This window comes from Lycium barbarum, chromosome 5, assembly GCF_019175385.1.
Source record: "Lycium barbarum isolate Lr01 chromosome 5, ASM1917538v2, whole genome shotgun sequence".
Lineage (NCBI taxonomy): Eukaryota > Viridiplantae > Streptophyta > Magnoliopsida > Solanales > Solanaceae > Lycium > Lycium barbarum.
Genome location: NC_083341.1, coordinates 20,437,429 through 20,449,176, shown reverse-complemented (window position 1 = coordinate 20,449,176; position 11,748 = coordinate 20,437,429). Strand labels below are relative to the sequence as shown.

Below are 11,748 nucleotides of genomic sequence, written 5' to 3'. Positions count from 1 at the left end.
AAATTATTTTTACTACTTCACTCGCCTATTTATTAATTATCATTTTTTTTTTGCCACGTCAGCTTATAAGGTGCAAATAAATTCAGTTTTTAGATGTTCAGGTGTGTAATAGGTCGCCCGTATAGTTTAGGTGTGATATCGACATTTTGGGTATAGTTTAAGGGTGATTTGATGTATTTGCCTTTTTTCTAATCAAATGAATAACCGAGGCCATTTTGTTTATATTACAACACTGTTTTAGTTGTATACTTGTATAGTGGGAGAATACGAAGCTAGGGTTCTCTATATGATTGTTTTATAAAAGGCTTGGTCCTGATCCTATATAAGCTTGTAGTAGCCCAGTCATGGACTACTCTATTCACTTAAAGCTGTGCCACTAACTAAGTTTGGTTCAGACCTTTTGTATTAGTTAGTTTGTTTAACACAAACAAGTCTTGTGTATTGCCTTGGCTTTGAAATTATGGTAAAACAGGTCCTTACATATTGTTTCTTCCATCTGTGTTGAGCCTGCACATGTACCCATTTTCTCTGGCTTAATAAAATGATTCTTGTGTATAGTTGCCTAGTCTTTACCTGACATAAAGACTTGTGAATTCATACAGTCTTATCCTAATACATAGTATGGTGAAATCTGGTGGAAAGCTTAATTGTAAGCTCTCATTGGCAATCTAAAGATTTAGGCTTCAATATTGTGTAATTGAGTAACTAAATTATTACATAAATACTATGTCTGTGCTTAGTGAATAAACTTGAATCTAGTTAGTATCCAATTGTGTTCATGATTTATGCTGATATTGGAAGCTTTAGGCTCATCTGTGTGCCATCTATTTTTTTTTATACCTAATGAGATCTTTTCTTGACCATTCACATATGACTTGAGAGGTAGGACTGTTTTAAACCACATACCTTTCTCCTTTGTGTTTCATGAATTGCTATGTGTCGGCTGCCTAGTTTCAAATAATTTGGATGACCATATGTGTTAAAGTATTGTTATCCCTTGAGGCTTCCATTCAATTTAATTAAAACAGTATTGATATATACATATACCTTCATTTTATACTCACATCCAATACACTAGTAGGGAGGTTTAATTAGCCATTAAGGATTAAGCTTAAGTCCTTCCCGGTGTCTGCCATGTATGGGATTCATGAAACCCCTTGAATCTTGTGCGACATCGGGAATACGAGGGTAAAAGCTTTCCACTATTGGCTACTCAAAATCCCTATGGGTGTATAGACATGTATATATGGATAGTATATGTATGTATATTCTCATGATCTTACTCTCTTAAATACATTGGGCCTACTTCACATGGCCTCACCCACATTCATAAATTTTTGATTTTGGTTCAATTATTTACGCAGTTAGGTAATATACTTGTTTAAGTCTTTATACATGGTATTGATTCTTTATCTCTTGTGTTGTGTGTGAAACTCCTCCTTGCATTCTCCTGGGTCACTTCATCCAATACAGGTCTGATCGAGTCCAGCGTTGAATTGAAAGGGAAGCAAATATTCTGTCGAAGGCCCAGCTTGTGGTGAAAATAGCACTAGTGGGTGCGGGTAGCCCACTAGTTTTCTTTCCTTATTTAATTATTTGATTGATGATGTATTTGTAAAATTAAACTTATACTATAGTGAAACCCCATGGATTGTAGAACCTAGGATTGACACTTAGTTTAATTACCAAAACCACTGCAAATCCCTTTTCAAAAATTCTAACTATGATAAACTGATTCTTTTTAAAAAGTAGTTTGTTTCTTGGTTTGAACAAAGCAATTCTTCGGTTAAGTGATAAGGGTTTGCAAAAGTGGATTTCAAAACTGAAGGGTGTGCTAACTCGTATAAATTTCAAATGTTAAACTGAATTGAGTAAGGTTCTGAATAATTTTTTTACAATGTTAAGCGTGCCTTTTTGAACAGATTAAAATTTGAAAAAATTTTAAGACCTTGGAGTTAACGTGATTTTTTGGACTAAAAATGGCTTATCTTATAAGGAATTTTTGGCTGAAAATACCGTAGTTTTTTATATCAAAGTTTGGATGAGGAAGTCCACAAGAAACATACTAAAAAATAAAAATATTTTGAGTATTGGACTTGGGCTGAAAATTGCTACATTTTGAACTATCACTACTCGATTTTGATATCATTTTCTGGACTGTCCCTTTGGATTAATTGGATTAAACATGAGATATTTTTGGGCTCAAAACGTTTTGGACCAAGGGAAAAATAATATTGGGCCAAGTGTTGAGGTTTGATTGATTTGGACTTGGAATATTCAATGGACTTATGAGCTTCACCTAAAAATTGGACATAACTTGAAAAAAAAAAAAAAAAAAAATATATATATATATATATATATATATATATATATATATATATATATATCCCATATTTTCATATATATAAAAACTCCTAGGTACTAAATTCATTTTGTTAGGATTAGAATAGTAGCGCGACTTTATTCGGAAGAAATTCCGATTGTGTCTTAGTTCGGCAACAAAGTGTGTTGAACACTTGCGAGGATTTTTCTAAACCCAAAATCCCTTTTTATAAGGGGATTATTTGTCGAATTTTTTCTTGAGATTTATGATGTGAATAAGAATGATATTTTTGCGGAAAACTGAACACTTTTAAATAAGTAAATACATTAATCACACATTGAAGCTCGTAGGTCAACCGTATTCTACGGATCTTTAATGCTAGGGTATGTAAAATCTTCCCTAAGGGATAAATAGAATCCTTACCTCGAACTTTGGTCCAAAAGATTTTTATCGGGTTTTTCTAGTTTTCCATAATAAATTAGGTGGCGACTCTAAAATACTAAAAATTCAATTAGAGCACCAACAAACTCGTAATAACTTTTATGCCTCACCCGCGTAAAAGCGAACTATAACAGTACTAATAAGCAGTAATAGCAGCAAGATAATAATATAGCAGAGTGAAAGAAACAATCAGATAGTGTTACGGTTCGCGTTTACGCGGGTGCATAAAAGCTACTATGAACTTGTTAGTGCTCTTTTGGACTTTATTTTAAAAGAGTTGCCACCTAATTTTTAGGAAACTAGGAAAACCAAGAGTGAAGGGTTTATTCAAATACCTTGATAAATCCTCCGTAATTCAAAGTTCTAGGTAAGGTTCTAGTGATCCCCTAGGGAAGGTGTTAGACACTCTAGTATTAAGGATCCGTACTATACGGTTGACCTTCAAATTACAATGTATGAGTATTTGCATGAACTGTTTATTTAGTGTTATTCCCGCATTTATAAAATCTTGTCATTTGCATATCATTTTTTTTTATTTATTTAAAACAGGTTTTATCTTGTGAAAATAGTATGTCTCTTATTATCATGAATCTAAAAAATAGGTCCCGAAGTTGGGCTTAAAGCCCAAAATTGTAACTTATTCCTTTTTCCAGCTTTGGGCTTAGCCCAAGGAAACCACGTATGTGTATATATATATATATATATATATCCAGTCTAAAAAAAATCATCACTTTCCATTCCGAGGCAGGCTTCAAACCAAAAAATTCCTTTTATTTTTCGTTGAGCTTGGCCCAGATCGCATAATTTGTTTATTTCAACATTAGCTCAGAACTCAATTCATATTTTTTGCAAAAATGTACTCTTTGTTTAAAACGCTGATCTGTTTTGTTACAAAAACAAAACAACACTGATACTTTATAGTTTGGAAATCCTTTAATTTTCTGTCTTAACTTGTGTCAAAATCATTTTTCATTTGCTAGTTTACACTTTAAAATTGTTATTCTTGGTCCAGATGGCACAAGAGCTCAATAAAAGGTCATGTGGTCAGTGTTCTAATGTTCTTTTTTTAGCACAACCTTAATCACTTATCCTTTAGTTAATTGGTACCCTTTTTCTTCTAGAAAATCAATAGCATCAAACAGACAGACTCATCTTTTAACTTTGACAGCTTGTTTAGACCCCTAACCAGTTCATTTAATTTCCACCCTTTGGTTCAGTGATGAGGATGAAAAAAATCAATGAGGCACTCATATGGCAAATACCCACCCCATGGACTTTCAGAGTATGCCATGGCACCTTTTATTTGTAAAAGGGTACTACAAACCAAGTAAGGGTGTCACGACCCCAACTTACGGGCCGTGCGGGCACCTACCATATTACTAACTAGTAGGTGAACCCTTATCAACTAACCCAATATTCAGCCAGTTTAAAAATAACAATTTCTTAATAATCACAATATTTAAAAGTAAATGCTCATACGGACTTTGTTATTGATACAAGAAAATTGAAAACTCCCGGGATCTAGTCTAGACAGGTACAAGAGCACCTACTACACAAGGATAAACAAAATAAATGACCCAGCCTCTAACTGGAGTGAGATGAGCGAGGCTGTAGGAGGATGCCTAGAAATCCACACGAAGAAACTTCAACTTAAACCTGCAACATACCTACACCCAAAAAGGATGTAGCAAAAATACTATCAGTACACCACACGTACTGGTAAGCATCATAGGTTGACTAAGATTAGTTCACGCAACACAATATAAAGCCTATAAGATAAGCAGATAAGTCAATGACCCTCAAGACTCCCAACATGGGTTATTACACCGACACGAACTTACTTCTCTACTTCCGGTTATTCCCACTTCCCTTATCCCCATAGTAATGTCGGCTATCTGACTAGTCATTCAAGGTCCCATTCCCATTTTCCTTAAGCCAATTAATTAAGTCTAATCTCCACATTACACTAATATCTAATTTCTAACTTTTAGCCGTAGAGCTTTTCTATCCAGTTCACTTACTAGAATATGATGCACCCATGGGACAAACTTACCATTTAGTAATTCGTGCTTACACTTACCTTCTTAATGATCACCACCTCACACAACTTCAACAAAATCATAAGGGACACACAATGCAATATAACAGACTGATAGCACGCAACCATAAGGACATAGCAATATGAAATGTAATGCAATGCAGATGCGATGCAAGGGCCCAATCACACTGTACATACATACTAACTGATGTCATTTCTTAGTAGTCATGACCTGCAGGGGACCCATGGTGTCCATGTACCACTAGTTCCGGATACTCATCGGACACGAGCCATAAATCCTCCTCCGAAAAGAACCTCGGATGCGGATCACATCATATAGATATACTTAACTTTACATTACTGCCAATGATCGGCTGTCAAATAGTACCTCATATTCAACCCAACCCGGCCATACAACCGGATACACGTACTCAGACTTTCTGCTCCATGTATTACCTCATAACCACATGCAATGTATGCAATTATGCTAATGAATGAAAACAATGCCATGAATTATGCCCTTGATGGGTTAAACTTTCATTAAGTTGCGAATATATCCATCCAAACTCCATGTCCGAAGGCCTAATCATGCAATCTCCCGTCAACTCTAAATGTATATACGATTCACTAATCAAAGTCTAACTCAAGTAGACCGTAACCTACCTCGAAGACGAACAACTGCTTGAATTTCCACGAAATACTCGCCCTCCTAGCCTTTATCCGAATCCATGAGAGATGATAGTTGTGGGGAAAGATGTGGAGAATGTTGGAAGAGCCTCTTTTCTTGGTGTCAAGGGTTTTTCCTTCTTGTGGAACCCTAATAGCAGCCTTGGAGGGTCTTTTATTAAAAAGGAGGGTGAAATATAAAACTGAATATAGAAAACGCGTCTACTAGCCCGCCATGTCTGCTACGGCGGTCGTATCTATAGCGGGACCTCTGCGGCGGTCCCTTGGCCGCTATAGCGGTCCATTTCCTGCCCCGGTCCATGACTTTTAACTCTTTTCGAAACTGGTTTTTCCCACTATTAATCCCTTAAACACCCCATGGGGCTTACTATTTAAGATCACAGACCTAGATCGGGAATGGGTTCGCGAAGTATTAAATAACGACCGGGCGGGTCGTTACATAGGGCCCAGTTCTTCCCCTCCTCTCTTTAAGGTGCCTTAAAAAGGCTCCTCTGTTTGTCAAGTGGCTTTGGTTTGTCTATAAGCACATATGATCATACAAACCGGATCACTAAATCAATCCCAACTAAATACTTTTAACTGATAGTGACACAGTTTGCATCTAAGTTAATCCCAGCCTAGGATTCCTAATTAGGAAATTACTCTTGATCCTTCAAATTACCACAGAGACTTAACAAGCTTATGTATTCTCTTTTAAGACTAACTTACACATGTTAAAGCAAGACAGAACCAGAAACATATGTCCATTCTAAAGGGAAAAATCAAACAACTCTACCAATCCCATTATTTTGACTACGGTATTTCATACACTTTATTTGAACCATAGCCTTGAGCAATGACACAAAACAGTAAAAAGAAAGACTTGGATAGATTAATTTTAGAAGAGATAGATTCTTATGATATGTACAAATCTACAACAAGTTCATTAACACCCCATAGTCAGGTCTGAGTCAGATGAGAAAACCATTATGGTCTCAAGGTTACCTTATCAGTTAGCAGAGATCTATTTCTAATTCATTTTAGTGACTACAAACCTAGTTTGGACCTGAAAGGAATTCACTCTTCCTTTCCAAACTCAAACAGATCTTTAAATTTGAAAATACGATCCAATTTGAGAAGACATATTTTAGAATATGATCTAAACCAGGGCAGATTCATGAGAGACTAGGTATTTAAGCAAACAAGTCAAGAGAAGGGATTGAAATAACTCATAACATCAAACAACTAACTAGTTCCATATTCAAGCCCTTAGTCATATTGATTTTGAGATTACTAAGAGATCTAGGTGGGTTAAACCACATTTTAAACTTGAACTAGATGGAAGCAAGGTCCTGTGACCTTCAGCTATTAGCAAGCTAGCCATTTGAACCATCATCACTGATCAAACATCAACTAATTTCAGATTTCATTCTTTAGTCCTAAGCATACCCTAGCTTAGAACCCCTTTTTGATTACCAAGCTTCTCATTCGTTATGACTACTATTTTGAGACGGACTTAAATCACTAACAACCATCCTCATTTAAAAACAAGGATCATTAGAATTCATGACCAAACAGACATCCTTTAATGCATCAATGGTCTGATAACAACCCAAAGCATAATCAAATTCGAAGCAACAAAGCTTGTGAGATGGGCAGAACCAAAACGGGTCTATAAACATTCACATATTCAAACTAATAGATCTTAGCAAGGGAATTGGACACTTATAACTACAAACAACCATGCTAGTTTTTTTTTTTTTATCGAAGCCACTAATTATCTTACTCAAGGCTGTCTAGGTGTTTGTGTGGTCAAGTTATATGTTCAAGCTTAAATAGATGATGCTACAGTCTTATAATCCCAAGTTATCAGTTGACAAATCATTTTAAGTCATTTCCAATAACCAAAGTCAAAGTTTAAATCAAACCTTTTATTTCCAGTTGAACCTTAAATCTGAAATTTCTTGAATAACATGCCTACTTCACTTCAGGTAATCAACCATCAGGGATTGACTCAAACAAGTCACAACAAACCTCAGTTAAACTAAACCATTAAAGTGCATGTTCAAACAAAGCATATATAAACATATGGCTGATCTAAATGACTAACAACAACTGAAGCAAGCTACTGGAACTAACCCAAGACATGACTAAACACTTAAACTAAGCATGACCTTAATAACATAATACTTAACTAAGCAGAATATAAACTAATACTTAAACTGAACAAAATTGAAAAGATCAATAACAAGATAAATTATTACCTTTTTTATGCGCAACCAAGTCAAGAATGAACTTGGAGCTCCTTTGTGCTTCCAAAAAAGAAAAATCAAAATCTTAAAACTTGAATACCCAACTTAACAGTTAAGCGAAGAAACAAAATTTTGAACTAAAAATGAAAAGCCCCCAATTTCGAGTGTAAGATACGCAAATTCGGGTTCTATGCCTCTGTCTGTGCCTGTCTCAATGCAAAGCTTGGGGTTCTATAAAAATGATAGAAAAGCCCCAATTTTTTGATGTGGGACTTGCTAAAATTTCGCAATTCTCTCACTCGTTTTCGAAGTAAATGAACAGCTTTCAACCATATAACAAACGAAGGGCTCAAATAAGGCCGAACCACCCTTGATCCGCTTGGTTCTTTGGAGAAACCAATGGGTTTCAAATTACGCAAGGACGAAGCCATTAAAGTTAACTAGTCGATTTGACGGAAAGTAAAGAAAAAGAATCGAAAAAGGTATGGAAAACTGTACCTTAGGCGTTGTTTGGATGGGATTTGGTGGAAAGAGGTTTCACAGCAATAAATGTGGCCTGGAGACGGACATGCGAGGCCTGTTAGAACCTGGGGAGGGTCTTTTCGCTAAGTGATGTTGGGAGAGAGGGGAAAAGGAGGTGGCTAGGGTTTGTTTAGTTTTGTGGAAATGAAAGTATTACCTCCTCCTTGCATTCAACTGATCCCTTGGGCTGGGTCGGTCTCTTTGTGGACCGGGAATAGGACGGCCCAAATGCCCATACATGCAAAACATGCCCATTCAAAAAATGGTTTATCAATTAAATATTCCACCTATTTCCCAATTTAACCTTAATTAGCTAATTATTCCATTTAAAAATGAGACATATTTATGTCCAAATATCGGACAGTAGTGGTAAAGGAGGATCAATGTGATGAAATATAAAAAAGGAGGCATGAGATATTTGTCAAATTAATGCAGAAATTTAGTAAGTAGAACGGGATTTGTCAAATTGATGCATAAAAGTCCATATCAACACTACCTTTTCTAGAAAATTATTATTATATGTAATAAGGGAGGATGCAAAATTTCTATCGTCCTCACAATATCTTTAATCCTATGAGGCTGCTCCACGTGGCCTGTATAGTAATTTCAATTCTTACATGTGGCTGTATTTTGGCTTTTGTTTGCGTTGCCCTCAAATTCATTTTCTAAATACGATTCCGTCTACTGCTGACGTTGGTGTCTTTTTTTGAAGTGGATCCCACGCCATATCTACTTTTGCTGGCTATTTATTACTCTTATTTCCACCTTATTATTTCAATTACCTTGCATATTTTTGGGTCATTTGCACGATTGCCCTTCAAAGGCACTGGTTTTTTATTTTTGACCCTCAAATTGGCGGTCTTTAGATTTTGTCCTTTGCCTAATATCCCGAGGCCTTGGGTTCGAACCACGGCTCAATTAAAAAAAAAAAAAAAACGCAAGACAGAGTTTTCTAGCAAAATTAGGTCTATTCGAGCAAAAGTTAGGTCATAAGACAGAGTTTTGCAAAATTCTAACTGAGTAAAAAAAAAATTATTTTAATGCAAATTTCTATCTTAAGGTAGAGTTTTGCCTTATGCCTAAAAGCAAAATTCTGCCTTAAGATAGAGTTTTACCTTATGCCTAAAAGCAAAATTCTGCCTTAAGATAGAGTTTTACCTTATGCCTGAAGGTAAAACTGTGCCTTAAGCAGAGTTTGCAGTCAAACTCTACATGCGAATTCAAACTCTACTTTGCGATTTTTTTTTGATTAAGCGGAGGATTCGAACCCGAAACCAAAAAATTTTTAACGAAGCCAAAAATTAAAGACCAGTGCCTTTGAATGGCATTCCGCAGAAAAAAATGTATATTGTTTTGCACTTGAACCTTGTAATTGGACCTTTTTGTGGATCTCTTCTTTCCTTACTCCTTTTGTTCCTTTTTTATTTTTTTATATTAAAATAAAATTTTCAGCAAATCACAAAAGATTTATTAAATTTTTTCTATATTACTCTTATCATTTATTAACTACATAGAGTATGTGTAGTCAAACGTAAATTTTCAAAGCATAATTCATAAAGGTAATTTACTACATATGTTTTACTCCTAATAAATAATTTCTTTAGAAAAGTGTCAAGTCAACAAGAGACAAGTAAAAATTAATCGAGGGAGTACCTTTTACATTATTTGTCATTATAGATTTTGGTAAAATTTTTGCAATTTTGGAGTTACGGTTTCATTCCAATGAGTGTATTTATTAGATCTTACTTATTTTCTTGTGTTCGGTTCATAAGTAAAAAATACCATTCCAAAAATATTTGTATATAATCTAGATAAGTACTATGAGTGGTCGGAATAGGGGCTATGGGGTGGAGTGAAGATGAGGTGTATTGGAGACGGGGAGGACATAATGAATGTAAAATGCCACTTGTGGAACATGATTTTCCTACTTCGACTAGGAAAGTCATATTTCTCATTTTTAAGGAATTTATTTTCTTAGAGAAAGTGTTTTTTCAAAAAATTTGACCAATCAAACATGAAAAAATTAAAAAATATTTTCCTCCATACCAACGCAAACTTTATTTGTTTTAAACCTCCAAAATTTTGTATTTGTTAATTCTCCTTCGAAACTTATTTCCTCATAAATATTTTGTTCTTTAAAAATTATGTGACTAAAGAACTATAATAATTCTTAAGACTTACCTACAATATAATAATTAACATGGCACCAAATTAAAGTAATTATGCAATACAAAAATGTGACGTAAGTTATATTTTTTTTAATTAATTTTAGTGTTTTTCTATCCTGAGTTCGAGCATCATGCAACTAGTGTTATAAATTCCAAAATCCCTTCTGAATTAGCGTCAGGCTTAGGACTTAAACGGCAGTCAGGAGTCACATCATGGGCGATTACTTAACGTGAACAAACTAAAACTATGCAAGCATTTTCTAATCACTTTTCATGTTAGCTCAAAGCATTTTCTCTACTCCTCAGGAGTTATTTGGTACACGGAATAAGGTAGATATCTCAAGATTAATAAATTAATTATAATTTTTTATTAAAAAGAGTATAAATTAATTCCGAACTTAATCCTTACATATTCCACCTTATTCCATCAAACTTGAGATTATTTTATCCCACTTTCCACATGAGATAAATTAGTTCCAAGACTATAATCGTAGGGTTATAATTCTAGGATAATTTAGTTCGCATACCAAACGACCCCTTAGCTTCTTACTTTAAGAAATTGTGAGAATACATTTAGGGGTCGTTTGGTAGTTGGTTAGGATTATGCATGTATTAGTAATGTAGGTATTAGTTATGTAGGTATTAGTAATGTAGGTGTTAGTTATGCAGGGTTTAGTTATGTAGGTATTAGTTATGCAGGTATTAGTTATGCAGGGTTTACTTATGCATGGTTTAGTTATGCATAAATTATTTCTTTGAATATTGGTTTGTTATGTCAAAAGTTAATAAATATGATAAGTACTTTTTAAAATTAAAATACGAATTTACAAATAAAATTAAAATATTTAATTTAAAATTAAAATAAAAATATTATATACATTTTTACAAAATATTATATTAAAAAATATATAAAAATATTTGTTTAGAGAAGGAAAATATTTAAGTGGGAAGTGATGAGGGTAATATTGTCATTTCAACTTTTTATTCATGTATTAGTAATTCCATCTTCTATCCCGCATAAAATAATATATAAATTCTCTCATAACTTATACATGTATTAGTTATGGAACTTTCTAAATGGCAAATCAAACGTCGTACTAATTTTATACATGAATAACTTATTTCCTAACTAGCTACCAAACGCGGTGTAAATATGCAGAAATAAATACATGAGTAAAGTGTTCCTTTACTAGCTACAAAACGATCCCTTAGTTCTTGAATCGATTACCATACTTCGAATAACTACGCCTAATTCTCCATCCCTCGAGACTAACAGGTGTAGCACAGAAATATTACTTGTTAGTGATTTTGTGCTAAAAATAATTTAAACTATCAGGA

General features: G+C 34.3%; 1 long non-coding RNA gene across 1 annotated transcript; it reads right to left on the bottom strand.

Annotated features, from left to right (window-relative positions):
* Positions 1 to 4,189: 4,189 nt before the first annotated feature.
* On the bottom strand, positions 4,190 to 8,590 carry LOC132640671 (uncharacterized). Its single transcript, XR_009582327.1, has 2 exons — positions 7,733 to 8,590; positions 4,190 to 4,431 (listed from the first exon to the last, which is right to left on the bottom strand). It is a non-coding gene; the product is annotated as an uncharacterized LOC132640671 (long non-coding RNA).
* Positions 8,591 to 11,748: the final 3,158 nt, after the last annotated feature.